Raw genomic sequence first — 12,198 nt, forward strand, 5'->3', positions numbered from 1 at the left:
CCCTGATATAAAGGAGGTAGTAATAGTCGGCGACATGAGTAAGTGAACCCCGCTATTACCCCTCCCCTTTTATATTGGTGAGCCAGCCAGGAGACTATATATATATATATATATGTATATGTATATGTATATGTGTGTGTGTGTGTGTGTGTGTGTATATATATATATAAATATATGTGTGTGTGTGTGTGTGTATATATATACATGTGTGTGTGTGTGTGTGTATATATATATATATATATATATATATAAATATATATATATATATATATATTGTAAACAGTCAGTAGGAAGACTGGTAGAGGGTAGGTATGTGCCACTGAGATTTCTTATCTCAGTGGTGTAAATCTCTGGGAAGTTCGTTGCTCAGCAAGGTTAGTTGGTGAGCAGGAGTTTTTTAGGCTGGATTTCAGGGTCCGGGATTTAGGAATGGCTGTAGAGATTCTGGGTGGGATGGCCATTCCCATACCTCCACTCCAGGTTTTGATTTCTAGAGGTTCTGAGTCTCAGCTGTCCCTGATTAAAAGAGAAGCTGACAGGTTGAAGAGAGAGAGAGTGAGATGGAAGGAGGTTGTTATTCCTCCAGGGAGACTGCTATGACCGAAGCACCTAACAAAGGGGACTTGCACACTCCGGTGGTGGCTGCTACAGGGTGAGAACTTTAAAGATTGTTTTTTCAACAAAGTTATATTATTTTGTTGGTTGCTTTACCCAGTGGACGCAAACTCTGTACAAAAAGGATCTGTTTGTTTGGTGCAAATAAAAAGTACCCGCTGTGTCTGTTTTACCCTGTTTCCGTGTGCGTGACTGCCCAATACAGCAACCCAAGGGGGACGCCAGCTCACATATGGTGAAAAATGCGGGCATCACGCTAAGGGTAAACGCACAGTTCCTTAATTTGATTGGACTTCCCGTATGTCCTGGGTAAAAGCAGCAACAGGATTGAAAAAAGAGACTGTTATGGAAGAGCTCGTAAAACAGATGGTGCAGGCAAACCTGCAACAGCAGCAAGCGATCGCACAGCAGCAGAGGGCTCATTCGGAGGCTATACAGGTTCAACAGGAGACCAACCGCCTGCTGGGTTAGCAAGTTTCCGCCCTAAGAGAGACGGTCGTGGCTCAATCACAGTTACCACGGGAAACAACCACCACCCTGATAAATGTGCGCAAAACAGTGCAAAGCACCCTGCAGAAAATGACTGCTGCAGATGATGTGGAGGCATATATAACCATGTTTGAAATGTTGGCCGAGCGAGAGAAACTCCCTCTGAAAGAGTGGGCAGAGGTCCTGGCACCATTTTTAGTGGGAGAACCACAAAAGGCATACTTCGACCTGACATAGGAGCAAGCCAATGACTATCATCTATTGAAAGCAGAGATACTGGCTAGGTTGGGGGTTACCCTTTCTGTGCGGGCTCGTCGGGTTCATGCTTGGCGGTACGAGAGGACTAAACCACCGCGATCCCAGCTGTTCGATCTCCTGCATCTGGCACGCAAGTGGCTTCAGCCCAAAATCCCAAATCCTAGGGAGATGATGGAAAGAGTGGTGATGGACTGCTACATGAGTAGCCTGCCAAGAGAGTTGTATTGCTGGGTTGCCCAGGGAGACCCCCAGACTCTAGACCAAATGCTTTCTGCAGTCGAGAGGTATACCTCTACTGAAGATTTTCTTGCCCCTGAACCAAAAGTGTGACCTCCTGAGCGAAGCTACGAGGTATACCCTGCTGCGGTCGGAGCGAATCCGGTCCCCAGAACCCGAATGGCAGAGTTGCCACGAGGAGGGAAACTAAAGTTTAAACCCCTAGCACCAGGCACCCAACAGTTTCAGTCTCCAATCCGGAGTAGACCTGACTTTCTCTGTTGGAGGTGCCAGCAGCCGGGCTACATTGCGGCCCACTGTCCCCAAAACACGGAACCGATGGATTGCAGTGCCACTCGACGATGCTCCCTGTTTGCCCATTTGGCCTGCAGTGCTGGTACCCGACAGGATGAGGGACTACAGGAGCGACAAGTCCTTGTGAATGGGGCCGTTGTCACAGCCCTCCTGGACTCAGGGAGTCTGGTCACACTCTTGCGGGCCACCCTACCACATGTACTGGTTAACTAGGAAAGGCGGGTGGGGGTGAGATGTGTACATGGGGACACCAAGGACTACCCGGTGGCCAACGTCACTATAGAGACTGACTGTGGGTCTCAGCCCCATGAGGTCGCGGTTGTAAATAATTTGATTCATGCCTTTATCATTGGCCGTGACTTTCCCTTGTTCTGCGAGCTGTGGGACCACAGGTCGGCTAGGGGGGGGGGGGGGCAGGAATAAGGTTGATATTTTGTCTTTGCACCCTGTTCCTTTAAATGAGTAGGGGCCCACTGAGGCAGTAGCGGTAACAGAATAGGGGGCCGACAATTTTCCTCTGGCGGTTTTAGCAGGAGAAGAGGGTGAGCCTGCAGGTCCTGAGACAAGTCCCCCTGATCTTGAGGTATCCCGGGACAACTTTGGAACAGCTCAACTGAGAGACCCCACCCTAAAAAATGCCTTCGAAAATGTGACCGTCATTAATGGTGTTCCGCAGGGTCGTAATGCGGATAAATGTTTTCCCCATTTTGCTCTTAATGGGGATCTACTGTATCGGGTCACGCAAATAAGGGAGACCCTAGTTGAACAGTTGCTGGTACCCGCCCCATATAGACGTATGGTACTGGACATGGCTCACACCCATGTGCTAGGTGGTCATTTAGGTACAGATAAGACCCAGGAAAGGATCCTACAAAGATTCTACTGGCCAGGCTGTTATAAAGAGGTTGCGAACTATTGTAAATCATGCCCAACCTGTCAGTTAACTACTCCGGTAGCCCACTTTAGGAGCCCGTTAGTTCCCCTGCCTATAATTGAGGTCCCTTTCGAATGAATCGCGATGGACCTAGTGAGACCGTTGGTTAAGTCTGCCCGGGGCCACCAGTATATTCTGGTGGTGTTGGACTATGCCACCAGATACCCTGAGGCTATCCCCCTGCGAAACACCTCCTCTAAATGTATCGCTCGGGAGTTGGTGCACATATTTTCGAGAACTGGCCTGCCAAAGGAAATATTGACAGATCAGGGAACCCCTTTTATGTCTAAAATCATGAAAGAGTTATGTAGGATCTTGAAGATCAAACAAATAAGAACCTCTGTCTATCATCCTCAGACCGATAGACTGGTAGAGAGGTTCAACAAGACCCTGAAGGGGATGTTAAAAAGGGTTGTGGAGAAGGATGGTCGGGACTGGGATTGCTTATTGCCCTATTTGTTATTTTCTATCAGAGAGGTCCCTCAGGCCTCCACTGGGTTCTCTCCATTTGAGTTACTGTACGGCAGGCACCCCCGTGGTCTCCTCGATATTACCAAAGAAACATGGGAGAGTGAGGCGACACCTTATAGGAGCATAATAGAACAAGTTGCACAAATGCAAGATCGGATAGCCAGGGTTATGCCCATAGTAAAGGACCACCTACAGAGAGCTCAGGAGGCACAGAACCAAATATATAACAGGGCAGCCAAAGTGAGGCAGTTTAAACCGGGTGATCGCATGTTGGTGTTAGTGCCCACAGTTGAAAGTAAATTTTTGGCCAGGTGGCAAGGCCCCTATGAAATTGTGGAAAAGGTTAGTGAGGTAACTTACAAGGTACATCAGCCGGGGAAAAGGAAGCCGATACAGCTTTATCACATAAATTTAATTAAACCCTGGCAGGATAGGGAGTCCTTGCTAACTTTCTCAAAAATATCTGAAGATCTGGATGTGCAGATTAGAAAGGTTAAGATTGCTGAAACTTTGTCACCGCCACAAAAACAAGAGACGAGTGAATTTTTACAGCATAATAGGGACCTGTTTTCAAATCTCCCAGGGGTTACTGATGTGATAGAACATGATATTATTACTGACCCAAAAGTCAAAGTAAGCATTAAGCTCTATAGAATCCCAGAAGCCAGGAGACAGGCCATCTCAGAGGAAGTGAAACGCATGTTAGCACTGGGGGTGATTGAGGAGTCTAATAGTGGGTGGTCCAGCCCCAAAGTATTAGTTCCAAAACCCGACGGGACATGGAGGTTCTGCAATGACTTTCGGAAGCTGAACGAAGTTTCCAAATTTGATGCCTACCCTATGCCTAGGGTAGATGAGTTAATTGAGCAATTGGGGCCAGCCAGATATATTACAACCCTAGATCTCACAAAAGGGTACTGGCAAATTCCGTTGTCAAAGGAAGCCAGGGAGAAAACTGCATTCTCCACCCCAGAGGGGCTGTTTCAGTATGTAACGATGCCCTTTGGGTTACAGGGTGCACCGACCACCTTTCAAAGGGCGATGGATCGGGTTTTTAGTCCGCACAAAAGATATGCGGCAGCCTACCTAGATGATAGAGTCATCTTCAGCACTAACTGGGAGACCCATTTGAATAAATTTCAGTCTGTGTTAGATTCCCTCAGAAAAGCAGGGTTTACTGCTAACCTAGAAAAGTGTGCCATTCGGTTAGAGGAGGCCAGGTATTTGGGCTATTTGGTAGGAAGAGGTGTGATAAAACCTCAAGTGAACAAAATTGAGGCAATACAAAATTGGCCACAGCCCCTTACAAAAAAACAGGTGAGGGCATTCTTAGGTATTGTGGGATACTATCGAAGGTTCATCCCAAACTTTGCCTCCATTGCAGCACCCTTAACAGATCTAACAAAAGGGAAGAAGTCCGTTATGGTTCAGGTTCAGTGGTCCCCAGAAGCAGAAAGGGCATTTCAGGGGCTTAAGAAAGCCTTCTGCAGTCAGCCGATGTTGATAGCACCAGACTTTTCAAAATAATTTGTTGTACAAACCAATGCCTCCAATGTTGGTTTAGGGGCAGTCCTATCGCAAGAAGTTAATGGGGAGGAGCATCCCATAGTGTACCTAAGTAGGAAACTCTCTTCTTGTGAGAGGAATTATTCAATAGTGAAAAAGGAATGTTTGGCCATAAAGTGGGCACTAGAGACTCTGAGATACTATCTACTAGGCAGAAAATTCCGGCTAGTTTCGGATCATGCCCCCTTGAAGTGGATGTGCCACAACAAAGGAAATAATGCAAGGGTAACTAGATGGTTTCTAGCATTGCAAAATTTTAATTATAGTGTGGAACACAGACAGGGGAAACTACATGTCAATGCCGATGCCCTTTCACGTCTCCATTGCTTATCAGCTACAAGTGCCCAGTCCCCTGGCCTTGGGCAGAGGGGGGATATGTAAACAGTCAGTAGGAAGACTGGTAGAGGGTAGGTATGTGCCGCTGAGATTTCTTATCTCAGTGGTGTAAATCTCTGGGAAGTTCGTTGCTCAGCAAGGTTAGTTGGTGAGCAGGAGTTTTTTAGGCTGGATTTCAGGGTCCGGGATTTAGGAATGGCTGTAGAGATTCTGGGTGGGATGGCCATTCCCATACCTCCACTCCAGGTTTTGATTTCTAGAGGTTCTGAGTCTCAGCTGGCCCTGATTAAAAGGGAAGCTGACAGTGTGAAGAGAGAGAGAGAGTGAGGAGGAAGGAGGTTGTTATTCCTCCAGGGAGACTGCTATAACCGAAGCACCTAACAAAGGGGATTTGCACACTCAGGTGGTGACTGCTACAGGGTGAGAATTTTAAAGATTGTTTTTTCAACAAAGTTATATTGTTTTGTTGGTTGCTTTACCCAGTGGACGCAAACTCTGTACAAAAAGGATGTTTGTTTGGTGCAAATAAAAAGTACCCTGTTTCTGTGTGCGTGACTGCCCAATACAGCAACCCAAGGGGGACGCCAGCTCACAATATGTGTATATATGTATATATATAAGCCCTTTTACATTGGTGAGTCAAGGCCCAAACTGTTCTCAATTTATTTCTGTGTTTTGTGCAATAAAATTGTGTTTAAAACGTGAACTGCAGATAGGCGGAGAGGTGTGAACCGTTAACGTAAGTGCACGGTAAAGTGTTATGTTATACTGTGCGCCTAGACCTTCAAGTTTAAAAGAGTAACACAGTTTTATTTAAGGCTTAATACAGGATACAATTGAGAACAGCAAACCTAGTTATTTATTGTTGTTTTTCTAAGGTATTAATGTCTTCTATTTTACTTTACGCGTGCTGCTCTACAGCGACGAATCATCAGACGAGCGAGCAACACATACAAAAGACTTTGCAGAAGTATCGACGTCGGTGTTCTTCCGGTGAAGTCCAGCTGATCAGGAAAGGGCGTTCCGGAAGAAAAGGACCTTTTTCAAAGCAGCGGGGGACAAGGGGGACAACGCAGACTGAGATGACTTCTGGAACAGTGAGTATGAACTTCTCCACACTTAAACACCTTGCCAAAAACAGTACATTTAATACAGTAACAACCCACAACATAGAGGTCAGCAGGAATGCTGTGGTCCACTCTGCTGGACGAGGCTTATGCACATGATAAGTTGTGCATTAGCATGAAGAGCATTTTTAATAAAACCCCTAAACTTCTCCACATGATCGCTAAACTTATCCGTGTTTATGAGGAGATGTGGAAGCCTGAAAACACAGAAATGAAGGGTGATTCCCCAAATTTTCACTGCCAGTGTTGTGTCAACAATGTGAAGCAGGTTTGTACTTTACAGACACAACCGGTAGAGAATGTCCAAAGTAAAATGGTTAGAGATAAGCAGATTTGCATGCTGGAATCACAGGTGATAGTTTTGAGAAATCATGGTGATGATATTGATGCCCGGCTGACAGTCTTATGCTGTGATCAATGAATTTAAGGTTAAGGCAGCATCTACGGATGCGATCATTGCCAGGTTAAATAATGAGCTTGCTGCTAGGTCACAATTGGTTGCCAGTATGCAAAACATCATAAAAGATTTCTCAAAAATGTTACCGGCCTTGTCTTTCTCACTAAAGTCAAAGCCTGATTCCACTGTAAGTTTGCCCTCTACAGGGCAAAAAGGGGGGAGTAGAAAGTGTGATGGATCAGATGTCGCAATTCGTGATCCCATCAAGAAATCTGAAGGTAACACTGTTAAGAAAGTGTTACGCAAATGTAAGCGTACTATAATCAGAAGTGCGTCCCTAGCCATGTAGAACTTTAAAAGATCATGCACTGGTGACTGCCCTAAGTATAGTAGAACATGTACCATTAAAGGCCATATTGCGAAGTACTGCAAGTCTTTGGGTACTAAGAAATGTGGTCCCGGTAAGTGCTTTAAATGTGGTCAGATGGGACATATTGCGAGGAACTGCCACGGCATAAGCAACCATGAAAAGCGTAGTGAAGAGGGGGCGCATACGCGAAGCTCCACGAACAGGACGCACCTGATGTGAGCTCCGGCAGCACTGATCAAGCCGTATTAGCGCTGTTTTACACAGCTCCTTCACAGCCAAAAAAAGTCCGGTAATGTGCAGTATGACCCGGACCAACAAATCAAAGCCTCGGGGACCGGCAACCCCAGCTCCTTCGCAAACTATACCGGAGATCTTCCGAACCACGAGGCAATCCATCATGGCCGACCCGGCTGCAGCGCAGGTCAGTGAGAGTTTGTCAGCGGCAGAAACATCCTTACCGCCCTCACCTTCGGCGATCGTTGCCCACGCTGACACTGATGAGTTATTCAGGAATATTGCGGCATTGTTCCGCACGGAACTAACACAGGCAGTGGCCGAGTTTTCCCGCCAAATACATGAAGTGGGACGAGTCTCTGACATAGAGAACCGGGCCGATGACATGGCGGATGCCCTGGAGACGGACCGCAGAGATATCGATACACATGCAGCACAGTTGGAGGCACTGGAGCTGAAATTAGAAGATCTTGAGAATAGGTCCCGGAGAGGAAACCTGCGTGTCAGAGGCCTACCAGAAACCGTTACAGATCTGGAATCCAATCTCACCACGTTGTTCCGTACCCTCCTACCCCATGCTGCCACGGATTTATTTCGGATGGATAGGGTTCACAGAGCCCTGACGCGACCACGCAACCAGGATTTACCGCGTGATGTGATTCTGAAATTTCATTATCCAGAGGCGAGAGATCGGATCCTAATGGCGGCTCGGAGTCTAGCACCTCTACCGGGAATGCCACCCTCAGTCCACTTGTATGCTGACTTGGCACCCTCTACACTCCAACGACTAAGAGAAATGCGGGATGTTACTCAAGCTTTACAGAAGGCCCAGATCCGTTACCGATGGGGATTCCCCTTTTCGCTTAATTTTCAGGTCAACAACAGAACCTATGTGGTTAAATCGCCGGCAGAGGGTGGAGATGCCTTGCAGTCTGCTGGACTTCCATTGGTCCCTATCTCAGCCCTTCCGCCCAGACCTCAACGGCCGACTAGGACCTGGACAGCCGGGCCGAGAACCTCCAACTCCACTTCTGGGATGCCCGATCCTCGGGGAATAGGAGGACACAATGTATAAGGATCCTCGCTCGATATACAGATGAGTATCATGCCCTTTGGGGAGCCGCATTGCGTCTTTATATCTTGCCTCATCTAGGTCACCGTTAATATTTCTTGTTCCAAGGAACTTTCTGGCTAGATCCTGTCATCAGGCTTAGTGTTGCTGGCCACCATGCTGGCCTTCATTTTTGTGAGAATTGCTGTAGCAGAGGTGTGCACCCCAAGAGGTGCTACCTGTCTGCGGAATACTCCACGGAATAGTTGGACATTTGTCCATTGTTTTTTGTTTAACTTGTTTATTTCGCTCTTTATGCCATGTACAAGCCTATATGCCAAAAGTATTAGTCACCTGCGTCTATTACACTGTATGCCTAGAAATTTTCTGCTTGATGTATCTGCCGAGAATATGCCACTTCCTCCCTTGTATTATGTGTAGAGTACTAAGTCATAATGTGAGGGGATTCAATTCTCTGCAAAAAAGGAAAAAAGCTTTTCTCTCTTATATTAAGCATAATCCCGATGTTATTTGTTTGCAGGAATCCCATTTCACACCTACATCTCACCCTAAATTCTTCCATCCCCGGTACACTACATTTTACTCTGCTACATTTCCCTCTAAGTCACGCGGAGTGATCACCTTAATTAAGAATAATCTTCCTATCCAGGTTACTGAATCCATAGTAGATCCCCAGGGTAGATTTGTGATCATCCTGGGTGTACTGTATGATAAAGTCCTATGTATAGTGAATTCGTACGCTCCAAATGATGACCCGCTTCAGTTTTTTGACGGGTTACATGATACCTTACTCTCTCTACAATACCAGCATTTAATATGGAGTGGGGATTTTAATTTTGTGATGAACACTACACTAGACCGGTCCTCACCAGCTCCCTCTAGACGCACGCATACACAGACAGCTTTGATCAAAAAGATTATGGGGTCGCTCTCTCTTGCTGATACGTGGAGAGAATATAATGGGGCGCAACGGGGCTATACATACTTCTCTCCGGCGCATCGTTTATACACCCGGATCGACATGATCCTAGCCTCAACAAATTCCCTCCCCTCATTGGCCTACTCTAGACATATCCTATCAGCCTGGTCAGATCATGATATAGTACTAGCTGAATTCGACTTTTCTAAGCGAGGTGTCATGCCCTTTTCCTGGAGGCTCAATGAGTCACTCTTATCTAACCCTACTGTTCAGCACCAGATTCAGACTGATCTCTCTCAGTACTTTGTGGACAACTCCACTCCTGATGTTAACTCACATACTGTGTGGCTCGCCCATAAAGCATTTATAAGGGGCAGGATAATAGCAATGGCATCTCGATGTAAAAAAGAAAGGTCTCAGGCGCAAAATGCTCTTGAAGCCAAACTAGCCCGATTGGTAGCGGCCAATCAACGAAGTCCTTCTTTATATCTCATTCGCGCTATTAAAGACGCTAAGCTCCAGATTGATATGATACTAACCAATAAGACCGAAAAAGCCCTTAGATGGACTCAATCTAAATATTATAAATGGGCCAATAAACCAGATAAACTTATGGCCCAACAACTTAAGGCTCGGCAGCGAATCAATCAGGTGTTTCGTATACAGTCACGCCCGGGACAGATCACCTCTAACCCGGACCGTATTCATGAGGTCTTCACCAGGTTCTACCAAACCCTATATGCCAACCCTTCCCCCCCTCTGAGGCTGCGGTGAGGGATTTCCTAGCCTCTGTCAACAACCCTCAACTTTCCGAAAAGGATACTGAATTCTTGAATGCCGAGATATCGAGTGATGAGGTAGAGGACACTATTAAAGAGTTGAAATTGGGGAAGGCCCCGGGACCTGATGGATTCACGGCCTTATATTATAAAAAATTCTCTCAACAGTTAGTCCCGCATATAGTTACCCTTTGCACAGACCTGATGAGGGGTCGGCCCATGCCCACTGAATTCCTTTCAGCCATGATCACAGTTATCCCCAAACCTAACAAGGACCCCTTGATGGCAGGTAATTACAGGCCGATATCATTACTTAATCTAGACGCTAAAATATTCACCTCTATTCTGGCCAAACGGTTGAACAGGTTTATGTCCCAATTAATTCATAGAGATCAAGTAGGATTTATTCCAGGAAGGGAAGCACCTGATAATGTTAGGAAAATCCTCAATACTATACAGTCAGCCAACATGACTAAATCCAGGATGGTCCTTTTGGCGTTAGACATAGAAAAGGCCTTTGATAGCCTTTCCTGGGAATACTTATTTAAAGTATTAGAAAGGGTGGGGATTGGGGGCCCCTTTCTCCATACTGTCAAGACAATATACCACAACTCAGAGGCTCACCTTAAACTACCAACTACTACACTTCATCCCATATACATACGGAGAGGTACTAGACAGGGCTGTCCCCTCTCGCCAGCTTTATTTGCACTTGCTATGGAACCATTAGCAGAACTTATTAGGTGTAATCCAAATATTACGGGACAGAGAGTTGGTAACAAGGAACAAAAGATAAGTCTCTTTGCTGATGATCTCATCGTCACGCTCACTAAACCGTTGACTTCTCTCCCGAATCTGATGGCGGCTCTCGGCTCCTTCTCCGCAGTCTCGGGATTACGTGTGAACCAATCTAAATCGGAGGCCCTGTATTGTAACGTTCCACCTTCCCTGCAAAAATTGATAGAAATAAATTTTGGCTTCCACACCCAAACGCATTACCTCCCTTACTTGGGCATAGCTTTAACCCCCTCCCTTGATACAATGTACAAATACAATTACCCACAGGTATTTAAGACCATTAGGGCAGATATGGCAAAATGGGCTAAACTACCGATCTCGTGGGTGGGTAGAATTAATACGATCAAAATGGTGACCCTCCCTAGATTATTATATTTATTCAGAACTCTTCCTATCCCCCTCCAGAAAAGTGATCTACAACTCCTCCAGAAAGACATCTTTAAATTTATTTGGAATAATAAACGCCCCAGAATATCGACACGTGTCATGATGTATCATAAAAGAGTAGGAGGACTGTCGGTTCATAATATACTACGCTACTATAAGGCGGCTAGGGTGGCTCAACTGTTACTAACGCATCTTCCACCAGATAGGGCACCGGTATGGGTCTCGTTGGAGGCGGCTCAAATTACCCCATATTCATGGGGCGCATTGCTGTGGATGGTATCTCCCCTACCGACTACATTAAAGAATATCTCCCTTCTATCATATCACTCCCTCATTCTGTGGCGATCAGTTAGATTCCGACATGGGCTGCAGTCCCGGTGCTCCCCGCTGCTTTCTGTGATTGGAAATCCGGGGTTCCCCTCGGGCCTTCAGAGCTCAAGCTATAGTTGGTGGTACTCTAAAAACCTAACAAAAGTCCATGACTTCAATAGGGCTGATCGTCTGATCTCATATGAGCAGTTCAATGAGGCCCATGCCCCCCCCCCCGGCCCCGGAACACTATAGGGCTATACAGATATTTTCGTTTTTTGCGCAACCTACTACCTGCCCAAACTAAAATGACATACACCCCGTTGGAAAGAATATTAATATTTTCGCCCTCTCGGCAGGGGCTGTTATCTATGGTATATAGTATTGTTAATACCCCACACCCCGACACCAAACTACCGTATATGTTGAAGTGGGAGGAGGACATAGGGGCCGCGTTATCACCTGCACAATGGAGACAATGCTGTGACACTATTAGTAAGGGTAGCTGGCAGGTATCCCTGGTTGAGACATCCACTAAATTGTTACATAGAGCATACTACGTCCCGGCAAAACTTCACGCCATATATCCAACGGTTTCGGCCAAGT

The 12,198-nt window shown here is 46.2% G+C and overlaps 1 protein-coding gene across 3 annotated transcripts in view; it reads left to right on the forward strand.

Moving 5' to 3' along the window:
- IDNK (IDNK gluconokinase) overlaps window positions 1-12,198 on the forward strand; it is a 358,457-nt gene that overhangs the window by 288,947 nt on the left and 57,312 nt on the right. For all 3 annotated transcript variants that reach the window (XM_075828489.1, XM_075828496.1, XM_075828502.1), the window contains one exon: window positions 6,122-6,297. The gene's annotated coding sequence lies outside the window, so the exon portion shown is untranslated. The remainder of the gene's footprint in view (window positions 1-6,121; window positions 6,298-12,198) is intronic.

The sequence above is a fragment of the Rhinoderma darwinii genome, chromosome 1 (assembly GCF_050947455.1).
Source record: "Rhinoderma darwinii isolate aRhiDar2 chromosome 1, aRhiDar2.hap1, whole genome shotgun sequence".
In the NCBI taxonomy this organism is placed as follows: domain Eukaryota; kingdom Metazoa; phylum Chordata; class Amphibia; order Anura; family Rhinodermatidae; genus Rhinoderma; species Rhinoderma darwinii.